Here is an 11531-nt window from a genome sequence, read left to right as displayed (position 1 = left end):
CTCTCTGCACATGTTAAATCTGCCTCCCCTGCAGTGCACATGGTTTTGCCCAACTGCTAACAAAATTCCTGCTGCGATCAACTTGGAATTACCCCCTATATGCCCTATCCCCCATTCTGTTTTGTTTACCAAGCATTTTTGTAACTCATTTTATTGCCTATTGCCCTGTACTCCAAATAATCGTAGCTTTATGTCAAATTATCTCCAAATGATCATACTGTAGCTGTCAGTCTCCAATCACCAATACCCTCAATATGGCTATTTCTCTACTTCATTTGGTAGATCACAGATCTGGCTTTCATAAAGTAACCTTTCTCCGGCAGGGTCCACAGGTTATCCACAGGATAACATTGGCATATGAGGTAGCGACAGCGGTTTGGCACCAAACGATCAAAGCTTCCTGCCTCCTAACATGCAACGGGCCCATCTCTAAATGACCGCTTCCTGGCTCAGGCAAATCAGTTTTTGTTTGGTGCGCCAGGAGCAGGGGTGTATCTAGGGGTCTGAGCGCCCCTGGCAAAGTAAGGGGCTGGTGCCCCCACCCCACACACATTTGGAATAAGGTGTGAGTATTGGAAATGGGGAATGGTCTTGTGGGGGAAGGGCGTGGACACAATAGTACTTCCAATTAAAATTATGCCACACAGTAGTATCCCTTATTCACATTACACCGCACAGTAGTGTCTCGTATTCACGATACACCATCCCTCCCCCCTAACCCACCTTTCCCACAGCCTGACCTTAACCCACCTCCCCTCCAAAAGCCTCTTCAGTGGTGCCTAACCCTAACCCACCCTTCCTAATCTACCTCCCTGCAGCTTAGCCCTAGCCCTCCCGCCCTCACAGCCTAACCCTCCCACGTGGCTTGCTAGTGGAGACTTTGGCACCAACTCGATCCGGATTTTGGCATTCTGCATCGCTATCTATGTTGGGATGCCAGCATCATCATTCCGAGCAGTTTCGGGATGCTGGCGTCAGCTTTCCGACCGCCGGGATGCCAAACGCCGGCATCTTGACTGCATCCTGAATGAAATGCTAATGAGCTGCAGTGAGAAGAGCCTCATATGGACCCAGCCATTAACCAAACACCATTAGTTGGATGGTAGAAGTGCTTCCTGTTAGAAAAAAACATCAGGGTGCCATCACTTCCAAGATAAAATGATCAATTATACAATTAACTGATATACATTTCCTTGAACCTGGCCTTGAAATAGGTAAGATATGTATTTTCTTTATTACACTCAACAAGTTAAGGTTTTCGCTTACTACTTACTTACATCTAACATGCATGAAAATCGTGTAGTTTTCCAGGTACTACAGTCCCTTCTCCCAAACACTGCCACTTTTATATTCTCTTCAACAACAAATAGATCTATACCACTGTGCTATAAAACAATTGCTGTGTACCTGATGACAGTCTGTTACTGCCGGCGCGGAGCCAGTGTCCGTCAGCACCGCACTTGAAATCAGACTCACAATAAACTACAGTTCCCAGCAGCCCTTGCTGCCAGGAGCTCCCAGCAACAAGGGCTGCTGGGAGCTGTAGTTTATTTTGAGTCTGATTACAAGTGCGTTGCTGCCGGACACCATCGCCGCTCCAGCAGTAACAGACTCTCACCCAGGTACAGTCTGACAGTACTGCTTTTCTATCTTTTGGCCGCGGGTGGCACAGCCAGGCGGCACCCCCTCCTTGCCTGGCGCCCCTGGCAAGTGCCATCAATAGGTAGATACACCCCTGGCCAGGAGCTGGACCATGGTCAATGGGCTGCTGGTTTTTAGCAGCCATAAGCTTTTATATTTTATTTTTATAGTATTACTATATTTTTGAGCGATCTTTCTAAAAATCGTCTTATATGTACCTTGAAAAAAGTCGCTCCAACAACTCCCCGCCGGGTCGTGACAACGCTTACCCACGTGTACAGTGCTGTTTCGGTAGGCGTTTGTGTAGGATGTACTAGCAAGTCCAGCAGACGTTACCAGGCTATGGCCGGAGCACGGGAAGAAGGTAAGGCATCAGTTCCGCCTAGTAGGAGAAACACGAGACACAGCCACACTGTTTTGGGATGGAGACTACCGAACAGTCGCTGACATGGCTGCCACCTCGAGTGCACCAGCGCTAGGCCTCAGGGATCATAGGCTCCAGAGATAGTACGAGGCCGCGATCCCTATGGTTGATGTCAGCAGTGGGTAGTAAGACACTCTCTTGGTTGCTCCTCCCCCCGGTTCATGACCAGTTTCCTCCGAGTTTCCTACCATGAACTGAGTTCCTGCTTCCGCCTGAGACGCTGTATATCTAAAAGGAACCAGTCGCAGCATAGGCAGCTGTGTGGCTGGTGCGTCAGTGTTCACTTGGGTGTCTGTGTTCAGTGTAGGTTCACGAGGCGATTGTGTACACCAGGGGTGGGGAACCTCAGGCCCGAGGGCCGTATAAGGCCCTCAAAGCCACTTGATCCGGCCCGGCCAGGCTCACCTAAATGAGAGGAGATGCTGAGCGCCCGCTGAGATTTTACCACCAGCAGGTGCCCGGCTCCTCAGCAGCAGCCGGAGGCAGGAGCTCACTCCTGAGCTCCAGCTTCTGGCTCAGGCAGTGTACATGTACGGCACTATGGGAGAGACGTCATGACATCTCCCATAGTTTCGAGGAGAGGGAGAGCAGCGGTCCAGAAGCAGGAGCAGGGCTGGTGAGCATTGTGGGTTTTTTTTCTTTTAATGTGTGTGTGTGTGTAAGCGGCACTACTAGGGGGCATATTTAATTGGGCATAACTACAGGGGGCATATTTAATGGGGCATAACTACAGGGGGCATATTTAATGGGGCATAACAACTGACGGGGCATATCTAATGGGCCAAAACAACTGAAAGTGGGCATATCTAATGGTGACTGGGGGAAAATCTAATCGGGCATAACAAGTGACTGGGGGCATAACTACTGACTGGGGGCAGGCTAATTTTTAAGTTGATAATTTTTTGTATGGCCCCTGAAGGATTTTATAAATATCCAAATGGCCCTTGGTAGAAAAAAAGTTCCTCACCCCTGGTGTACACTAATAGCATCTGGATCCACTCATTGTTCACTAACGTTTTGTTCTATCCTGGTAGCAGGGTGAGTCTCCCTGTATCCCACTCTCCTGAGCTGGGTGATACAGCACTAAGTCTCTATCTACCTTTGAGTACGAATAGTTGGATAGGTGCCTGATGTATATGAGTCTGTAAACTCTTACTGTTGTTTCTTTCGCTGTGCGACTGAATACGTTTAAACTCCTATATAAGGTAATGCAGTAATATGTTTCTCCTACATACCTGAAATGTATCTGTAGTTGACTATGTGCTCATATTGCTTATTATATTAATGTATAGCCTGTGACTGATTGCTAGTGTGATTGCTGACTTTACTAATAATTCAGTCAGTCTTCTAATGTATTCTGATCCTCAATGCTGGTGCAAAGCATGGAGTGATGGGATTGTATGTCACTTTAACAAAATTTAAAGTGATTGCAGTCACAAATTGTGTAGTAACACTGTACAGGTGTGTGATTTATTTATCATGTCTAAGAGAGGCAAGGGTGAGGAGGAAACACTCTCCACGGCAGCACAGGTTAACCTCTCAGGATGTAGTTCAAAATGGATTATGTGCAAATTGTTTTAGCTTTCACCAAACCCGGGGCAGGCACAGGTTCAAGTTGAACCCCCATGGGCTACTTTTGCACAGACATTATCCAGTATAGCTGCGGATAATGCCAGCTCCTATACCAAGGATAGGTTACCATATTAACCCTTACATGCAACATTCCACCTGCGGTTTATCACATCCAGCACAGGAATTGGCAGCCTCTCAACAAATGCAGGCTGAAAGGCCGGTGGTAAGTAAGTCACATAAACATGAAACAACATCTTCACAGTCTACACATGTTTCAGATGAAGACTCGTTGGAGGATGAGGACTCATCGCACTCCGGGTCTGCATACAGAGACGAGGAAGGCCTCAGCTCAGTGGACATACCTGAGCTAATAAGTTCTATGAAGGCCATTCTATCCTTAGAGGAGGCATCAGAACCTTTGTTAAAATCTAAGGCACTTGTGTTTTTTTTTTTTTTCCAAATATGTTTATTAAATACCTCCAAAACATGGTACAGAAATAAGGGGGGAAAAAAAAAACCCGCATACATATCAGACATATCGACATCAAAGTAAGCAGATAAGAAAGGTAAAAGTACACAGCATATATGAGTAGGTGGAGGAAATTTTCCAATTTTCTAAAACAATCAACAAGAACAAATTGTAAACCACCAGAAGAGCGGCGGTCAGGCTATAATATATTGAGAATGGGACTGAATATGACTGACTAAAAACTGACACTCAATTCCGGCAGTTCAAATTAAGAAAAAGAAGAGGTAAAAAAAGAACATCACAAAAACGTTAGAACAAAAAATAAGCAAAAACACCTACCAAGAGCCACAGGCCACCGATCCGTCCATAGAAGTGTCCATCCAATCCGCCAGGGAAGAAACAGAAGAAATAAGAAGAGAGGGGAAAGAAAAGAAGAAGTGTGTGGAGAGGGAAGTACGGATGAAAAAGAGGGAGAGGGGAAGATAGGAAGCTCAGTCAGTTAGAGAAACTTGACTATCAAGTTGTCGGAGAGAGTACCAAAAGTTAGATTGGAAACATTTATGTATTGCTAGTTTAGTGTGGGGAGGGAGGGTACAAATGTATTTATCCCAGCACTTAAAGAGTGCAGGAGTCAGGGTTTCCTTGTGGATAGAGGCCTCCAGCCAGTCCATATTAAATAAGAAGAGTAACCTAGAAGTAACCATAGGGAGAGTAGGAGAGGCAGGATGGATCCACTGTTGCAATATAGCTTTTTTTCCCCACTGCTGAAAGTAACACTATCAATTTTTTATCAGTGCGTGGAATTCCAGGTTGGTCCGACAGATGACCAAAGAGGGCCCAGGGAGCAGTGCATTGAAAGGGGATGCCTAGCGTTGAGGTGCCATAATGGTGTAAGGTATGCCAGAATTTTTGAATGACAGGGCAGGCCCAGAGACAATGGAAAAGGTCAGCTTCTACCGTTGAGCATTTATTACATCCGGCCCTATCTGATATACCCATTAGAAAACCTTGTTTAGGCGAAATATATGCCCTGTGTAGCAGTTTATAGGCCATTTCCTGGTATATACTAGCCGGTATTAGTTTAAGGGTCATAAAAAAAGTATCTAATAGGGTGTCTACTGTGAATGTAGGAACTTGGGAGATCCATTTAGCTAGATCAGGAAAATCAGTGTGGGGGTCCAGTTCAGTGCGGATACGCGCATAGATAGAAGATATGGAGTATGTGTTGGAGCGTAAAAGGGAGTCTAAGGGGTTAACAAAGTCTTTTCCCGTGAGGTGAGGGAGAACGGATGTAAGATAATGTATAGCCTGGGAGTAGTAAAATCCATGCAGGGGTGAAATTGCATATTTCTCAATAGCCTCCTGGAATGGCAAAGGAGTATGAGTAGGTGTCATCAGATTACGTAGAGTCTTTAAACCAGAGGAGCACCAAGCACTAAAAGGCAAAGAGGCAGTACCATTCTGGAACTCCAGGTTTCCAAGCAAAGGTAGAGATACTGAGTAATAATATTTGAGACCAAGAGCTTTCCTAGCCATTTTCCACGCCTTAATAGTGGAAGACAATAGCGGGTTATCAAATTGGGAAGATTTTATTTGAGAGGGCCGGGCATGTAGGAGGTAAGCAAGAGAGAGAGGAGCACAAAGCTGAGATTCTAACTTGGTATCTGTGAATATATCGTTGCCACTGAGCCAATCCATAGCGAAACGTAGTAAGCACGCTAGATTGTATTGTTTAATGTTTGGTAGGTTTACACCACCTTGGCGCACCGATTGCGACATTTTTTTTAGACTTATTCTGGGGCGCTTACGGTTCCATATAAACTTGGAAAGCAAGGTATTAAGTAAAGAAAAGTCGGAGTTAGTGAGAAGAATGGGAGTCATTTGGAGGATATACAGGAGTTTCGGGAAGCTTGCCATTTTAAACAGGTTGCATCTCCCTAACATATTAAGGGGAAGGTTTTGCCATAGGCTAAGTTCAGTCTGGATTTTATGTATGATCGGGGTTATATTACGTGCATAGAGGGTGGAGAGATGTTGTGGTAGAGCCACTCCTAAAAAGGTGATATGCGAGGGGGCCCATCTAAACGGGAAGGGTCTAATCCAACCCAGTCTCGCCTGGCCAAATATGGCCAGGGCCTCAGACTTGGCAAAGTTAATGGAGAAGCCAGCAAAAGACGAAAATCTGTCAATTGCCTCTACCAATACAGGAAGGGAGCGTTTAGGGTCAGAGGTACATATAAGTAGGTCATCTGCGAAGGCTATAACTTTGAGTTCGCGATCCCCAACAACAATGCCTCTAAACCCAGGTAGCAGTTGGATATAACGAATAAAAGGTTCCAGGGCCAAATTAAAAAGCAAAGGGGAGAGAGGGCATCCTTGTCTGGTGCCTCTCTCAAGAAAAAAGGAAGAGGAGGCCACATTATTAACTACCACCTGGGCCATCGGAGCAGTGCAGAGGGTCCGTATTAGACTACAGAAATTAGTGCCAAATTGCTGATGGGAGAGCACTCTAAAAAGGTGTGGCCAAGCGATTTTATCGAAGGCCTTTTCGGCGTCTAGATTAATAAGAATATTGTCTTCCAAATTATGAAGGCGGGTGTGGGAAATAGCAGCTATCGCCGATCTAATACCTTGTACAGATTGTCTGCCTTTAATAAAGCCTAGCTGGGCCGGGGAAATGAGATGAGGCAGACAAGACTGTAGACGGTTGGCCATTAGTTTGGTAAGCAATTTGAAGTCTTGGTTAAGAAGTGAGATAGGGCGATAGGAACCCACGAGGGAGGGATCTTTACCCGGCTTGGGTATTACGATTATCCGTGCCTCATTGAAGTATAAGGGTATAGTTCCGGAGGTAAAGATATGATTATATAATTTGGCTAGAGTGGGTGTGAGTTCAGCATTAAGTAGTTTATAGTATTCAGCCCCAAAGCCATCAGGGCCTGGGCTCTTGCCGTTTGGTAAAGATTTGATAGTTGTGAGTATCTCTTCCTCAGTTATAGACATCTCGAGAAGGTCCCTGTCATCTCGAGAGAGGACAGGAAGCTGAGCGTCATGCAAAAAGGATTCACCTGTCTCCACGTTATCTGGCTCTGCTGTATATAGGGATTTGTAAAACTGCATAAATTCGGCGCAAATGGCTGTCGGATCTGATATAATAGTGTCTGAAGATTTAACCACTTCAACCCATGTGCGCGTGCGGGGTCCCCGAGCGAGGTTTGCCAAGAGTCTGCCCGATTTATTACCCCATCTAAAAAATTTGTTCCGCTGGTAATCATATCGTGTCTGGGCCTGCTCTGTTAGGAAGGTATCATATACTTGTTTAGCAGTCAGGTATGCCTCTTTATGTGCGGGAGTGTCGGAACGCTTATATGCTCTATAAGTTGAGGTGAGAAGGGAGCTCAGTTCATGGAGGCGGGAGTTAAATATTTTGCGTTTAGAATTTACGTATGATATAATGTGGCCCCGGATAACAGCTTTAGAGGCGCTCCAGAACAGTGAGACATCCTCCGCCTGGGCCAAATTATCAGCAACGTAGGTGTGCCAAGTGTGTCTAAGGTGTAGGAGAAAATCCTCAGAGTAAGTAAGATAAGCAGGGAATCGCCAGCATTTGGAAAAACATTGGGGCAACGCGAGCTTAAGAGAAATCATAATAGGGGCATGGTCTGAGATAATAATATTTTTAATCGATGTGTGAGTGACTTTAGGGAAGAGGTGTCGGGATAAGAAAATATAATCAATACGGGAGTGCGTAGAGTGGGGGTGAGAGTAGAAAGAGTAATCACGAAGAAGAGGGTGATGGATACGCCAAGGGTCGGAGAGAGCAAGTTGTGAACAGAGGGAGGAAAGAAGATCACAGCCGGATTTGGAGGATGAAGTACTCACCCCAGACCTGTCCATGGACGGATCGATGACCGTGTTGAAATCTCCTCCTAGGATTAGATTAGAGCTCCCCCAAGAGGAAAGTTTCTGTAGGATAACTGCAAAAAAATCTTGTTGAGAGACGTTTGGGGCATATAGATTAAGGAGAGTATACAAGACATTATCAATAATCACATCTAGCAAAATAAATCTCCCATTAGGATCGAGAAACCTTCTGCGTATCGAATATTGTAGGGACTTGTGAAAAAGGATGGCAACTCCCCTGGTCTTATTAGAATAAGGGGCCGAGATACAATCCCCGATCCAGGGGGCACGTAGAGTGTTACGGGGATCGTCCAGCCAATGTGTTTCCTGTAGGAAGGTGATGTGAGGGGTCAAACGGTGGAGGTGGGAGAGCACTTTCTTGCGCTTCACTGGAGCGTTAAGGCCCTCCACATTCCATGATACTATATTGAAGGCAAGGAGTGGGGTATCCTCCGCGGCGGCGGGGGGAGTAGGAGCAGGATCAGCTATATCAGCCTATACCGATGGATGGGAATGCAAGAAAAAATATACTAGAGGTAAAGTAGGGCCCCTGCCCGTCCCAGCGAGCGGGAAGGGGTTGACCCATGGAGGATCGGGGTCGGCAGGTCCGGCAGGTGTAACCAACAATATTAAACAGTAACATAAAAAACAAACAAGAAAAACAAGAAAATTTACAGCTCATTGTATACACAGAGCTGCGCAATTATTCCTCTCCATGTGACCTACAGATGGAGAGAAAAAAAAGAGAGAAAAACATGCATGCAAGCAATAATAACAGTGCAACAGTCAAGTGGGTAAACTCGAGAAGTGGGCCTTGGCGAGTGTTATGTCATCGAAGAACAACGGCCTGCCGTCCTCGAAGACCCGCAGCCGGGCCGGGTACAGGAGAGAGAATTTAATTTTGGCGTTAAACAGTTGCTTGCACAACGGGGCAAACTCCCTGCGTTTAGCAGCGACAATGGTGGAAAAATCCTGAAATATCAAGAGCCGATCTCCGTTGTAGGTTAAGCTATCCGTCTTCCGGTAGTGGTCTAGGAGTCGAGCTTTGTCGGCATAATTAAGGATTTTCATGATCACCGGGCGAGGGCGACCAGAGTTTGTTTTACGTTCAGGGCCGATTCTATGTGCCCGCTCAATAGCCAGAGGGGCACCTTTGAGATCCATGGCCAGTTGTTGCGGTATCCAGTTAGAAAGAAGGTCAAGTAACTCATGGCCTTTGACCGATTCGGGGATACCCACCACCCGGAGATTACTTCTGCGTCCGCGATTCTCCAAATCATCTAGCTTCTGGGTCAGATCCGAAATGTCACTTTGCTGTGAATTAATGGTGAGCTGTGCTGCATGCAAATCATCCTCCAGGGTAGATACCCTCTGTTCGACGTCATCTAAGCGGCCAGAGTGTTGAGTTAATTTGGATAGAGTAGAGTCAATAGCTTCTCTAATGCCCGCCAGCTTTTCATCCAGCAGAGGGCCCAGCACCGCCGCAATATCCGCAGGTTTCATTTTGGGTGGCTTACTGGCCGGAGCAGACTTGCGTTTTTGTAAGGACCTGGAACGGGTGACAGAGCAATCTGAATCAGATGAGTGTCTCCACACAGTATCGCCTCGGGTTGTAGAGGCGGGGTCAGCAATTGACATCGGGGTGGGTATGAGAAATTTTTCCATAAAAATAAGCGGGCAACGGAGGACCGATTTATACAGTAGGAGTCGCCTCACGCAAGGAGCAAGCTATAATGAGGTCACATGGAGAGAAAAAAAAAAGGGGGAAGTATAACAGGTTACATCCCAACGAGTAATAGTTCAGGACCGGTAGGCATCAGTCCGTGAACAGCGCACATGGGCGAGGAGAAATGTCACACAGGTTCCGGCCGCTAAACAGGAGACATGAGAATAGGCAGAAGTATAGAAATATATTTATAGTGGCTGTGAGTTGTCTAATCTAAAAGTCGCCACAAGAGGGAGCTAGAGTTACAGCCATTTCTAGCTATGGAGTGAGGAAAGAGCTGTGCCAGTCACAAGATGGCCGCCGACTGTAAATAAGACACGGATCCTCCGGAGGTCCCCGGGTCGTTAATCCCCGCCAGTGAGGGGGGGAGATCTGTCCTGCAAGGATGTGTGAGGTGGGGATCGGAGGGCAGGTGCCCGGAGAGGCCGGAGATCGGCAAAGCAGAGCTCAAAGTCCGGGCGGCGCCAATCACAAGATGGCCGCCGGCCGCCAGTCACACTCGTCCCGGCTCTCACCTCCCGCAGATTGTCCGGTCGCCGGTCTCCAATGAGGGTCAGTGCTTGATGGGTAGGCTCTTGGGTGTCAGGGAGCGCCGCTCAGGTGTGAGGGGGGGTCCGCAGAATCGCCGCATCAGGTCCAGCGGACCGACGGCTCCACTCCCAAATCGAGGCCCCGGCTTCTTGAGGAGGGGAAGGCCGCAACCTGCAGAAGCCCTGGTAAGGGCTCCCCGGCTCCGCAACCGAGCCCCTCTGGTGCTTAGTGATCAGGGGAGCAGGCGGTCCAGTACAGAGGTGCTTGGGGACCCGTGAAATGGGTTTTATGTTAGTTTTATGAGCGGGGCCAGCAGGAGCTCATAGAGAAGGCTTCCTCACAGCTTGCAGGCTAGGCCACGCCCCGGCACTTGTGTTTAAATGTCCCAAAATAGTTAAGACTGAGTTTCCTGGTTCAGATCAGCTGACGGAAATGATGAAAGAGGCCTTGGTTACACCCAGTAAGAAGTTTAGTATTCCAAAGAAATGGAATTCCCATTATCCTTTTCCAGCTGGGGACTGTTTAAAAAGCGAGGTGGCTCCCAAAGTAGATACGCATTTCATTCGATTGGTGCGGAAATCTACATTACCTCTGCCTTCAACATCATTAAATGATGTCAAGGATAGGAAAATAGATGGTTTTCTAAAAACCATTTTCTCTTTGTCTGGGGCAGTCATAAGACCAGCCATGGCTTCAGCCTGGATGGCAAAAGTAGTGGCAGACTGGGCTGATGCATTGGAGGATGATCTTTCAATGGCATCTAGAGAGCAAAAATCCCATATTGCACATATCAAACAGGCGGCTATTTTTATGGAAGAAGCAGCCTTGGATATGGGTACTATTGCCTCTCAGGCATCAGCCTCAGCAATAACCACTAGCAGAGCGGTTTGGCTACGTACATGGAAAGCTGACTCAGAATCCAAGAAGGTTCTGGAGTCTTTGGCTTTTAATGGAGATTTTCTTATTGGTAAAGAATTAAACAGTATTTTGGAGTCAGAAGCAGATTCCAAGAAAGTAAAGTTTCCTTCCACTCACAAATACTAGCCTAGATTTCCAGCTTTTCGGCCCTTTCAGACTCAAGGAAAAGCAAAAGGAAAGGGTTATGGCAAACAGTCTCAATCCGACAAGTCTTGCAAGACTAAAAAGCATTGGGCTACCAGAGGACCGGTTTCCAAATCAGAAGATAAGCCATCAGCCTGATGGTGCGGGCCTCCACTTGGGGGAGGCTGACTTCTTCAGTTTGAACAGATCTGGCAGTGATATAC

Source organism: Pseudophryne corroboree, chromosome 1 (assembly GCF_028390025.1).
Source record: "Pseudophryne corroboree isolate aPseCor3 chromosome 1, aPseCor3.hap2, whole genome shotgun sequence".
Lineage (NCBI taxonomy): Eukaryota > Metazoa > Chordata > Amphibia > Anura > Myobatrachidae > Pseudophryne > Pseudophryne corroboree.
This window is presented reverse-complemented; position numbering follows the sequence as displayed.